Source organism: Dromaius novaehollandiae, chromosome 2, assembly GCF_036370855.1.
Source record: "Dromaius novaehollandiae isolate bDroNov1 chromosome 2, bDroNov1.hap1, whole genome shotgun sequence".
NCBI classification, from domain to species: Eukaryota; Metazoa; Chordata; class Aves; order Casuariiformes; family Dromaiidae; genus Dromaius; species Dromaius novaehollandiae.
This window is the reverse complement of record NC_088099.1, coordinates 87,822,394-87,835,847: the sequence shown is the minus strand read 5'-3', so window position 1 is coordinate 87,835,847 and position 13,454 is coordinate 87,822,394. Positions and strand designations below refer to the sequence as shown.

Sequence of the window (13,454 nt, the reverse complement as noted above, 5' to 3'; positions counted from 1 at the left end):
GCAAAACTCTATTCATGTCATACTTAAGTCAGCAATACGGTTTAGTTCCAGCAAAAGTTTTCACACTGCTTCATGGGAGAATTTCAAAAACTAACTAGGAAAATAGGATATGATATTGGAGAAAGTTTTCCCTTTTTGCTTTTTTTAATTTGGAAGTTTGTAACGTAACAAAATGGGAATATTCTCATGGCACCAGAAAGAAAAACAATGACATATCCCAGAGACAGTCAGCTTCATACTTTACAGTTCACAGAGAGACTCACTCCCCTAAAAATTAAAGTTTGGCAAAACTCTAAGTTACCAAAAGAAAACTGTTTTATTGGTGAAATTGTTATATAACCTTAATGGTAAGGTTATGGCCAGATAACTCCTTGTAAAAAATGTCATTTAGGGAGCTAATGACCTGGTTTTATTTATGTAATGGTGAGATAATCTCTGAAGCAAGGATAAGCAAACTTCAGTAGAGCAAGCAGAGAAAGAAAATTAAATGTCAATACTTATTCATTAACTCATTATCAGAAATTTATGTGATATTCTTTCACAGTACCTGCTAGCTATTTAAAAGATTTTTAATCAGATTTAAATGCAGCATATGGAATCCGTCTGTAGCGCTTCTCCAAAATACTTCTCTATGCTCCACTAAAGAGTTAAATAAAATAAAGGAAGATGTATGTAATTGTTCCTTTGATTAATTTGCCCTGCTATTCTGTCTGTCTAGAGATATGGGTAATTCAGATAATAAAAATGCATTTTAAAAGTCAGTTAAGTAATACCTACTTTCACGTCACAGTTATTTTAATTGTTATTTCATGTTGTGGCGGACAGATGAGTGAATTTTTGCCTTAAACATTTCTTGGTACATAAAGTGCAAGCAAACCATAACCCCCAACAAGCCATCTGTCCCCAGCAGAAACAGGACTGAGCTGCTGTGACCCCTGAAATGGTCTCCCTGCGACCACCCAGGACACACCGAGCCTGTGCTGGACCAGACCACGATCGGGCAGAGACTTTGGGACCTGGACTGTAAATTATTGCCGTTTTTAGCACAACTTCTATGAAACTTGTTTAGTATGAGTAGCTAAATTTGCTGAAGCCTTAGGCCGCACTCCCTAGTTCAGTGAGAAAGGGCCCCAGAGCTGGTGCAGGCGGGAACGATAAGGGAGTTACCAGCAATTTGCATTCCTGTGCACTGCTGAAACAGTGCTAATTGCTGGAGTTACCACCTCTTTGTCAGGACCTTGAGAGATGATGGCGGGACCCCAGGAATGAAGACACACCTGTCAGCAGAAACTGCAACAGTAAAGATAAGGGAGAAAAGAAACAGCCTGCCTAAGAACAACGAAGAGACCCAATAAGGAGCAGGAGACCCCAGACACAAAAAATTACTATTGGTCTGAACTACCACGTGGGGGGTGGGAAATTTAATTTGAAAAAAGCTATAATTGCCCAGGGATCTCTTTGTTCGGGGTCCCTCTTCGGAGGCACCCAACTCGAGCTGTAACCACTGCACGCATGCCATTACAGTTTATTTATTTAATTTGCCTTGATTTGGCTCCAAGCCTTTCAGCGGGACCTTGGGTCGGACCCTGCTCGAGTTGTAATTACTGCATGCGCATCGCAAAAACTTACACCCAGGGTGAAGAGGACCCACCTACCACCAGACGGGAGCCCCCCATACCGCCGAGACTCCCAAAGGAAGAGGACCAACGGGACGCCGCTGGATCCACGGATGGTGATATCTTTTTCTCTCTCTCTCTTTTCCCCTTTTTCTCTCTTTTTCCCTCTCTTTTGTTGAATCTGTTTGAAACATGTGACACGGGACTTGTCTAGCTAGTTGATCCTATTTGACCACATGCTTTATCTTTGTGTTAATAAATCATAAAACTGGTTGGCTGGTGTCGTTTCACCTTAATTCAGTCCAAGGGCATCACGAACTTTGTCCTTGGTCCCAAGGGGAGGGAGGCCGTCCTGAACGACTCCTTTTGGGCCGCGACACATGTAAGAAAGAAAACAGATTTTCATAAGGAAAGTTGCTAACAACAAATGCAATTTCTGAAGCATTTATTTCTCTACATAATAGGTAAAAATATTTTTTTCATTCTTCGTTCAGAGTACTGAAATTTCCGAAGACAGAACTCAGACTTCCCAACTGTACTTTCTGGAAGATAATACTTTATTAAATATTTGTCTTCACTTTACCACAGTTAAACTATACATATCTAAGAAAAACTGAGGTGTACTGGTTACTACAGGAGGCCAAATAAAATTCATGAATTACCTTTGTTCTAATACAATGTGTGGGGCTAAATCCAGAGTATCAGTTTTAATAATGATAAGCTTATCTGAATAGTTATGACCAACAAGAGATAATCATTTCTTAAATTTATGTTCATTGTGCCAAGTCAGCCTTCGACATCCATTACAGAAACTTATTCTTAAAATTATAGGATTATTCAGTTCTTACAATTATAGAGCTTCCTCTCATTAAATAAAAAGAGTAGACAGATTATGCCACTCTGTGTGTTAGTAAGTTTATTGGTAACCAAGCTAAGGAAATGTTTAGTGCTCTAGTAACTACTATATTTATGATTCACTCAACTCTCAAGATTTATTTTTGGAGTTAGAATATTAACAGTCACAAATATAAATTATTCTTCCAGCTTCCAAACTGGGAAATCTATTTCTTGTGAAAAGTAAAGGATTTTTTTTCCTAGTTATTATCAAAATAAACAAAAAGGATGTTCTCACACCTCTCCTTTTGGTACTTTATGAAATCTCAATTTTTACTTGACAAATCTAAGGTTTTCAAAGCTATTCTACCCTTAAGGTAAATAAAGTATTTAATTTGGACTCAACAGAAGTGTTCATTTCTCAAATCAGATCATCCTTGTGAAGAAAAAATATTAAAAAATGAGGTAGGGTAAAAATGAAGACAGTTGAAGTCAAAGCCATAAATTATTAATTTGATATTAATGGAATTACCTTTGCTTTCAAGTCACACAGGAGAAAAAGTATCAAGACTAGTTTAACCTGGGAGATTCAACATTTAACTTCATGAGTTAACTTACCCACACTTAAATCTATTAGTCAGATGGCAAATGTGGAATTCTGTTGGAAATACCTCTTTCCACTGAGGAGACAACTTAGTGAAGTGCTGATGAAAGCACTGACACAATACAATGAGAATTAGCAGATGTTAAAGACCTCCAAAAGTACAGAAGTTTGTAAGTGCTTGCACAGGTTTATCTCAATTCATTCTAACTATCCTAAGTTTTCTTCTAGCTTTGTACAGCAGTGCTCACCATTGTTTTCTTCAACCTCTCAATACCATCTATAGCTCTGTCTGCTCGCTGCATTTCTAATCCCTTACACTCCTATTATTGATGGTGAAATTATTTTCTGAAGTGTCTTACCTGTTCTTTGCTTACATATATCATATCACTGATTAGATAAAACATACCACTCAATTCAAATTTTACACAGTGAGACGATAACCCTAAACATGAGTGATATATCTGAACTTCGCAAAACTCTAAAATTTGGGTGGGGGGGCCCACAAAGAGATGTTTAAGTCTGCTGAAACCTCAGGTATTTCATTATTTCCTTCATAAGCTTCTAAAAGGAAATATTCACAGTGACAGTTAATAAGAAAGGAACTGGGAGTCTCCATCTGAGCTTTAGACTGAATTTTTGTGGTTGCCTCCTTTTCAAAAGGAATTGTTTGGCACACAGCTTATGAAGCCCCAACATCATCACCAGCAGGTGGCTTGGAGAACAAAACTTTGAAGTCCACTGTCATTTCTCAAGCCAAAGGCAACTCAGAGTCACTGGAACTTAAAAAGCACACACTCTGGCAAAAGAATTCTTAGAATTTCTGAAGTATGTTTCTGGTTGCAAAATCAAGTAAAATAATATAAAAAGATGCAAAAATACTGTATGTTCTATGCCCTTATGAAAACCACTGTTACCATTATTCAGCAGTGATAAGTATATCCAACCTGTAAGAACAAACAAAATGTTTTAACTATTCATTTATATCCATTGAAACACACACAGTGGTGTTTCAGATTACAGCTCTTAGCCTAGGCCACCCAGAATAATTTAAAAATATTCCTGAACATCAGGTTGGACCAGATGAGATCCCTTCTCATCTAAATTATTCTATAATTCTACTCTGGAACATATATGTTGCTTTTTCACTTTGTATGTTTCTTCCTCAGCTTTTCAGATTACTCCTCCCACATTTTCCTGTTTTCACATCTAAACCCCAAACACGGAACAACTTGATCAGCTGTATCAAATCTGCCAACAAAACAGTAACCACATGATACCCATACCTGAGAGGCTGATCAGGAAGAGCTGTGAGCTCTTACTACAGGTAGGGAGGAACACCATGTGTTTCAGGCTCTGTTTGTAACGTATTCTGAAACCCTGCACAAAAGTCAGTTAGCTGCAATATTTCAGAGTGTAACAGGCACATAAAACACATGCTTATCATAAAAAGTTTTTGAAGCTGTACTAGCATCTTGCTTGGAAATAGGATGAAAGGAAAGACACAACCAGAAAATTCTACTGCTTTTAATTGTGTAGGAGCAACAAATCGATTACAAATGCAGAAGCACAACACTGCTATATGAAGGTTGTAACAAATTTGAGGATGTACTCTGGAACTAAAATTATAATTTCTCATGCCAATTTTAACGTTACAGTACATATATTAAATTACATTGTTACAAGGCAACCCTGAGAAGCTCAGAAAGAATGTTTGAAGTAGGTAGATTTGGATAATTTCTATCTTAGATAGAATTTGCTTAGCATGAGTAGCCGCACACTTGCTTAGCATAAGTAGCTAAATTTGCTGAAGCCTTAGGCCGCGCTCCTAGTTCGTTAAGAAAAGGCCTCAGAGCTGGTGCAGGCTGGAAAGATAAGGGAGTTACAAGCAGTCTGCATTCCTGTGCCCCACTCTCCAGAAGGGAGGATGCCAAGGCTGAGAAATAAGGCCTGTTTGGGTGCCAGGACCTTGGGAAGCAAAGCCTCCTCTCACTGTTGAAACAGTGTTAATTAAGGGGTCTGGATTATGTCCTCTTCCTCAGGACCTTGGGAGATAACGTCTACTGACCTAGCTGGGGCAGTGTTAATTGATCAGGACCTTGAGAAGCAGGGGTGGGACCCAGGGAATGAAGAAATCACTAACCAATCAGTGTACAAGGGAAAGTCGCAAATCTGGCAATTTGTTTGTATAAATGCTACCTGAAAAGTTGGGGGGGTGTGCTTGATTTCTGGGAGACCACCGAGCACCCAGGCTTGCGCAACTCTGAAATAAATAAATAAATGTCTCTCCTGAGTGTGTAATTATTGGCTCATTGCACACCGGGCAACGAATCCGCTTTTCGGACAACAGTTTTCTGGCACCCCAGATGGGACCTCGCTGTAAAGCCTTGCCCGGATCGTCTTGCCAGTTCTGGCGGGGAGACACTGCTCATCGGACTCCAGCGCGCACCGACCGTTTTGTTCGGGGACTCCGTGAGCACCCTCCCTGGTCGGAACGGGTAAGCGACTCAAAGGTGCAACGCAGTAATTATTAAGAGACATTGCATAAAGGGTATGATACAAGGGTAATTGGTTGTGGTAACCAAAGGTAAGCTTTGTACACGTTTGGACAGTGACGACTGGAGTGTACGAAAGCGTAATTGGTAAGAACGTTCTTTTAAGGGTGGTAATACGGGAACAGGACAATCTGTGGGGGTATCCTCCTGTTCTCCTTTAGGATGCATCCTGAAACATTGGAGAAAGTTTGGTGGGAATCCTTTAACAAGGAGAAAATTAAAGGAATACTGTACTCAGTGGTGGCCAATGTATAAACTGGAGGATGAGGAAAAATGGCCAGAAATGGGAACGCTAAACTATAATACAATCTTGCAACTTATGTTGTTTTGCAGAAGACAGAACAAATGGGATGAGGTCCCATATGTAGATTTGTTCTTCTCTCTGAGAAATGATCATGAAACTAGAAAAAAATGTAAGCTGTTGATTTCTGATTCAAATGTGTTAATGATGATGGGAAACAAAGAGAAAATGTCTCGGTGTTGCTCTGCTTGTAGCATTGGGAAAAGATGTTTAAAAGCGGGTGATGAGGAAGAGGATGTACAATTATTGGTCTCTCCTGAAAGAGATCAAGATAGTGTTAATAGCAGAAATAAGGGAAGTGAGGCATGTAGCCTGATTGCAGGCAGAACTCGGGCTACTCGGGCTCAACAAAATCTCGTGATTCAGGCCCCGCTGCGTCAAGCAGTCGGACCAGACGGGATGCCTGTGTATGTGAAGGTCCCTTTTTCAACTACAGATTTAATGAATTGGAAGGAGTCTGCCGGGTCGTACTGAGAAAATCCAGAAAAGATGTATCAATCCTTTAAAATGATAATTGAAAATCATAATCCAGATTGGCAGGATTTACAGGTGCTTTTAAATACTTTGCTTTCACCTGAGGAGAAAAGAATGGTATTAGATAAAGCTCAAGAGGAAAATGAAAGGCAAAATGCCAGAGACGGACCAGACCGTTTTATGCCGACCCGGGAACCGGGTTGGGATCAAAACACAGGGGCAGGCAGGTTAATGACTAAACAGTACCAACAGTTAATACTATATGGGGTAAAGCATGGAGTGCCTAGGCCCAAAAATATTGCAAAACTATATCAAGTCGCACAGGGTAAGACTGAGGATCCCTCTGCATTTTACGAGCAGTTATGTGAAACTGCCCGAAAATGGACAGACTTGGATCCCGAGGATGAAGCAAATAAAATAACTTTTACTACATTATTTGTAGGACAGTCAGCACCAGATATAAGGAGAAAGCTTCAGAAAGTAGATGGTATGTCGGGGATGTCGATATCGCAATTAATAGAAGTTGCAGATAAGGTGTACAATAATAGGGAAGAAGTGGAGAGAAAGGAAAAACAAAAAGGAGAAACTGAAAGATAAGAGGCAAAATGCTGCAATCTTGGCAGCTGCATTTGCCCAAGCACAAACTCCCTCTCAGGGAGGGAGTTTTCCGAAAGGACAAGGACGTAGAAGAGGGTATAGAGTAAGAGGGAATTTGGGAGATGGAATTCCGCTAAGGAGAGATCAGTGTGCAATTTGCAGGGGGAAGGGGCACTGGAAAAATGAGTGCCCGAAGAGACAAACAGATCATTGGAAACCTGAGTCTGCATCTGTTCCAGAGGCAGATTTGCTCATGATTGGTACAGAGGATTCAGACTGACGGGGACCGGGGGTTGAGGAATTGGATTCCCCAGCCGAACCCCTGGTTTCAGTAAAGCTGGGGAACGAAACAGTTAAATTTTTAGTAGACACTGGAGCAGCATACTCAGTACTAAATAGCTGTAAGGGACCAATGAGTAAATTCTCTATGCCAGTAATTGGGGCCACGGGAAAGCGAGAGGTTAAACCTTTCTGTCAACCAATTAAATGTGAAATAGGAAATAAAGTGTTAACACATGAATTCTTGTACATGCCAGAATGCCCATTACCCCTAATGGGGAGGGATTTACTGAATAAACTGGGGGCACAGATAACCTTTGATCAAAACAAAGTTAAGGTGCACATTCCACAAAGTAACGCCTGGAAGGCACAAGCATATATGTTGCAGAAAGCACTGGATTCCGAACAGGTGGAGGATGGACCAAGTGAAATTCCCTCTGAAGTAACGGACGCAGTAATCCCTTTTGTGTGGGCAACGGAGAAACCTGGAAGAGCCAGATGTGCAGAACCGGTAAAGGTGGAATTAAAACAAGGAGCTAAACCGGTAAGGCGAAAACAGTATCCCATGAAGTTAGAGGCCCGTGTTGGACTGGAGCCTATGATTAATAATTTCTTAAAGTATGGACTGCTGCGAGAATGTCAATCCGAGTACAATACTCCAATCCTGCCTGTAAAAAAAAAAAAAAAAAAAAAAAAAAAAAAAAAAATAGACAGGGCACCAGGCTTTGGGAGTGCTTGTACAGACTTTAGGAAATTGGAAAAGACCTGTGGCTTATTTTTCAAGACAGCTGGATAAAGTGAGTGCAGGATGGCCAGGATGCCTCAGAGCAGTTGCAGCTGCTGTGCTGTTAATACAAGAGGCACGGACTGTTTATGTGCCACATGCTGTTGCAGCAGTTTTAGAACAAAAAGGGCATCACTGGTTATCCCCAAGTAGGATGGTGCAGTACCAGGCAGTGATACTTGAGCAAGAAGATGTAACCATGAAGGTGTATAATACCCTTAATCTGGCATCTTTATTACCATTTCATGAAGGGGGAGGTTGGCTCATGACTGTCTGCAAACTATTGAGCGAGTATATTCCAGCCGTCCAGATTTGAGAGATGTTCCATTGCAGAATCCAGACTGCGAATTATTTACCAATGGGAGCAGATTTATAATAAAGGGAGAAAGAAGGGCTGGATACGCTGTCGTCACTTTGGAAGGAGAAATCGAAGCAAGATCACTACCAGCAAATACATCAGCCCAGAAAGCAGAACTGATTGCTTTAGCCCGGGCTCTGGAATTATCAGAGGGAAAATGGACTAATGTGTTTCAGAAGAAGCCCCCCCCAGGGGAAGTAGAAAGGGGCTTTATGCCCAGGGATTACTGGCAAATTGATTTTTCTGAATTACCAAAATGTAATGGATATAAATATTTGTTGGTAATTGTTGACACCTTTTCAGGATGGCCTGAAGCTTTCCCGTGTTGTACCAATAAGGCCAGGGAGGTAGTAAAAATGTTATTAAAAGAAATTATACCAAGATTTGGGGTACCAGAAGGGTTTTCTTCAGATAGAGGACCTCATTTTATAGCAGAAATAGTACAGCAAATCTCAAAAATACTACAAATTAAATGGGACTTACCTACCCCCTGGAGGCCACAATCCAGTGGAAAAGTGGAAAGAATGAATCAAACAATTAAGAGACAGGTAGGAAAATTGTGTCAGGAGACTCAGATGAAATGGACTGATGTTTTACCTCTGGCATTATTAAGAATCAGAATAACCCCAAGGGTTAGGGAGAAAGTTAGTCCATTTGAGATTCTGTATGGTAAACCTTACACTGTAAATTTAACTGGAAATGAAATTCAAATGCACGTTAAGGGCGATCAAATTTTAAGTGATTATCTCTTGTCTATGGCAAAGGTTCTTACTTCTCTCCGTAGGTACATCCAGTTAAGATCTCCTGTACTTTTAGATTCATTCATTCCAGCCGGGAGATCAAGTGTATCTTCGGACCTGGAAGGACGAGCCATTGGTAGAAAAGTGGAGGGGACCGTATCTTGTACTGCTAACAACAAATACTGCTGTGAAACTGCAGGGAATTGATTCCTGGATCCACTACACCCGAGTGAAAGCAGTACCTCGAGAGACGTGGAAAGCTGAACAAGTTCAACCTTTAAAGTTAAAAATATATAAAGATATATGAGTTGTATTGAAAGCGAATCGGTTTTAAATTTAGATTGTATTCAGGAAAGAATTGCTTTAATCTGTTTGTTAGGAATAGGGTTAATATTGTTGTTATGGTATCTATGGTATCTGTGTAAAAATGATGTTCTCCCAAATAACCAGGAGAGAAATGTGGTGGTTAGTTTTTCTAAGTTACCTGAGCCAAACAATTAAAGGGAATCAGGAAGGATTTTGGAGCCATAATCTCCATTTGGAAGTAATTACGAAATCTATGAAGATAATTAACCAGAAGGATTGCTGGGTGTGTACCCACTTCCCTGAACATTCTAACAAGGGCTTCCCCCTAATTGGAGTGCCTCTTAATTTTTCCTTTATGGAATTTATGAAACAGATAAGAAATGATAGCGATCAAACGAAATATAATGAAACAACCGAACAGGAATGGGAAGTCCAGAGTGTGACAGGAGATTATTATCAATGTGTCCGAAGATGTAATAATAGTAATAGATGGTGGGAAAAAAACTGTACCCTATGGAAAGCAACCGATCAACTGTACTGGAGCCATTAAGGTGGGAGGTTATAAAAATTGCTCTCATATACCTGAAATAGGTTATAAATGGCCAAGTAAGGAACTAAATGGGTGGCATGTTCCGAAAGGTAGTGGATGGTATTGGTTGTGTGGGAACAAGGCACGAAAAGTGCTACCTCCTAATTGGTCAGGGACGTGTACTTTAGGGGCAATAATCCCTAATGTTACTATAAGAAAAGAACTAAGTAATAAATATCAAAAATCCTGGCTAAGAACATTCATGAGGAGACAAAAGAGGGTCAATAATCCTTTAATGGATCGACCTACTCGGTTTCAGTCATTCGTAAGGTGGCTGTTTCCACAATTGGGAGTGAGCGAACTTGAAAAAGCAATAGTAAATATTTCAGCAGTTATTGAAAAAATAGGGAATAAAACCTCTGATGCCATTGCAGCTTTACAAGAGGAGGTTTCAGAAATTGCTAAAATAAGTACCCAAAACCGAATGGCTCTAGATATGTTATTGGCATCTCAGGGAGGAGTATGTACAGTAATAAATACTAGTTGCTGTGTATATGTGGATCAAAGCGGGAGAATTTCTACCGATCTAAATGAAATCTGGAAGCAGACTGAAATCTTACATGAGGTTCAGAAAGATGATACTTCTTTCGGATTTGAAGAAATATGGAAATGGTTGACTTCCTGGTTCCCTGATGTGAGCTCATGGGTTAAAAAATATTTAACAATTCTAGGATTGATGCTAGTAATTTTTGTATGCGTTTATGTAGTGATTCAATGTATTTCTAAGTGTTATATGAAACTAATATGGGAAAGATTTTAAAAGAGTGAGACTAATATGAAAATGATCATATAAGTCTCAAAGGGGGGAATTGTTACAAGGCAACCCTGAGAAGCTCAGAAAGAATGTTTGAAGTAGGTAGATTTGGATAATTTCTATCTTAGATAGAATTTGCTTAGCATGAGTAGCCGCACACTTGCTTAGCATAAGTAGCTAAATTTGCTGAAGCCTTAGGCCGCGCTCCTAGTTCGTTAAGAAAAGGCCTCAGAGCTGGTGCAGGCTGGAAAGATAAGGGAGTTACAAGCAGTCTGCATTCCTGTGCCCCACTCTCCAGAAGGGAGGATGCCAAGGCTGAGAAATAAGGCCTGTTTGGGTGCCAGGACCTTGGGAAGCAAAGCCTCCTCTCACTGTTGAAACAGTGTTAATTAAGGGGTCTGGATTATGTCCTCTTCCTCAGGACCTTGGGAGATAACGTCTACTGACCTAGCTGGGGCAGTGTTAATTGATCAGGACCTTGAGAAGCAGGGGTGGGACCCAGGGAATGAAGAAATCACTAACCAATCAGTGTACAAGGGAAAGTCGCAAATCTGGCAATTTGTTTGTATAAATGCTACCTGAAAAGTTGGGGGGGTGTGCTTGATTTCTGGGAGACCACCGAGCACCCAGGCTTGCGCAACTCTGAAATAAATAAATAAATGTCTCTCCTGAGTGTGTAATTATTGGCTCATTGCACACCGGGCAACGAATCCGCTTTTCGGACAACAACATCAGAAGAAATACCTATATGCATCTTGTGTGCATCTTCCTGTAACTGTTTTTGCAACTGCAACTATTTAGAGCAAACACCCTGTATCTTCCATAAAGAATTACCACAGCAGTGGAATTTACAAACACTCTTGTTAAAAAATCAGCTTTGCAGTTACCCCATTGGAAAAAATGTTAATTATTCTATTTTAATCTAATATGTTTGTTCTCATGGTAGAAGAATAACTGAGATGTCTATAATATATCAGGTTACATTAATGTAAATTACTGGAGAAGTAGTGCATTTCCTAATCTCTCATGTGGAAATGTTATGCAAATTATTTGTAAATGTGAAAGCCTCAGGAGCAAGGCTGCATTAACAGCTCCCATTGCACAGGTATCCTCAATAATTTACAACTCAAAGGCTGACTTGGATATAAATTGTTTCTGTCACAATAAATTCTGAAAGAAATGCAAAGAGCACCATCTTCTGGAGTAACTGAAGCATTTACAACTCTTTCCTGTGAAAGCAGAGCATTGAATTCATTTAAATGAATGTTTATATATGCAATGAGTTTAGCAAATTGTTCTGTGAGCAGAGTAACTAATGAAGCATGGTTTTGAACAGAGTTGTGTACTGTGTCTCCCAGCACATAATACTCCCAGCCCTGCCAGTTCCCTCTGGCTCACCAGTGCCTCTCTTCCTCTGCAGGGTGACATACAGCCCTCTTCACAGAAGGTCCTTCAAGGAAGGGTTTCTTTTTACTAGACAGTAGCCACTCACACTCTGGCTAGTTCAGAGCTATGTGGGCAGTCAACCAGTACACATGCTGTTATGAAAACTGGTAGTCATTTCTTGGAATGGCTAAAAGACTCAGAAAATTTTGCTGAAACTGTTCAACCGATTAAAAAGCTACTGGGAGTCTGGCAAGTAATTCAGGTTTATTAGGTAATATTAGGGTATTAGTCCAAAAACCTAATTAAAAAGGAAAACTGATACAGCAATTAGTTGTGCTTTTAAACAGCTTTGCAGAGAAGCACCTAGGGGTCTTGCTGCACAACAAGTTGACCATGAGCCAGCAATGTGCCCTTGTGGCCAAGAAGGCCAATGGTGTCCTGGGCTGCACTAGGCAGAGCATTGCCAGCAGGTCAAGAGAGGTGATCCTCCCCTCCTATTCAGCACTGGTGAGGCTGCACCTGGAGTGTTGTGTCCAGTGCTGGGCTCCCCAGTAGACACTGTAATGGAGCTACAGGGCTGGCAAAGGGCCACAAAGATGATTAGGGGACTGGAGCATCTCTTGTACAAGGAAAGGCTGAGAGAGCTGGGCCTGTTTAGCCTGAAGAAGAGAAGACTGAGGGGGGATCTTATCAACATGTTTAAATATCTGATGTGGAGCAGTAAAGAGGATGGAGCTAGGCTCTTCTCAGTGGCGCACAGTGACAGGTCAAAAGGCAGTGGGCACAAACTGAAACACAAGGAATTCCATTTAAAAAGAAGTTTTAAAAAAAAAAAAAAAAACTGTGAAGGTGATCAAGCACTGGAACAGGTTGCCCAGAGGGGTTGTGGAGTCTCTGTCCTTGAATATACTCCAAACCTGACAGGACAATGTGCTGAGCAACTTAGGTGACCCTGCTTTTAGCTGCAGTTTTGGACTAGATGATCTCCAGAGGCCCCTTCCAACCCTCAACTATTCTGTGATTCTAAAGTACCATACACATAGAGCTGACTTAACTATAGGATTTCTCTGAAATTACATTGATTTGTGATCTTTGAAACAAATTCTAACAAATTAAAATTGGTACTCCATATTACCTCGGGAACCATTTTCTAGGCCTATGAATTAAAGACAAAGCAAAAGGGAATATTATTCCTCTAAAATAAATGTTCTCCTTTTGTACCTTCTTCTTATGTAAGACTCTTTATGTAGATCTTCTTGCATAATCTGGCAGTGCAACTC

At 40.4% G+C, this 13,454-nt stretch overlaps 1 long non-coding RNA gene across 6 annotated transcripts in view; it reads right to left on the bottom strand.

The window, feature by feature from the left end:
* Window positions 1-13,454, bottom strand: part of LOC112986648 (uncharacterized) — a 137,746-nt gene that overhangs the window by 112,455 nt on the left and 11,837 nt on the right. For all 6 annotated transcript variants that reach the window (XR_010387766.1, XR_010387765.1, XR_010387767.1 and 3 more), the window contains one exon: window positions 1,908-1,979. This is a non-coding gene — a long non-coding RNA (uncharacterized LOC112986648). The remainder of the gene's footprint in view (window positions 1-1,907; window positions 1,980-13,454) is intronic.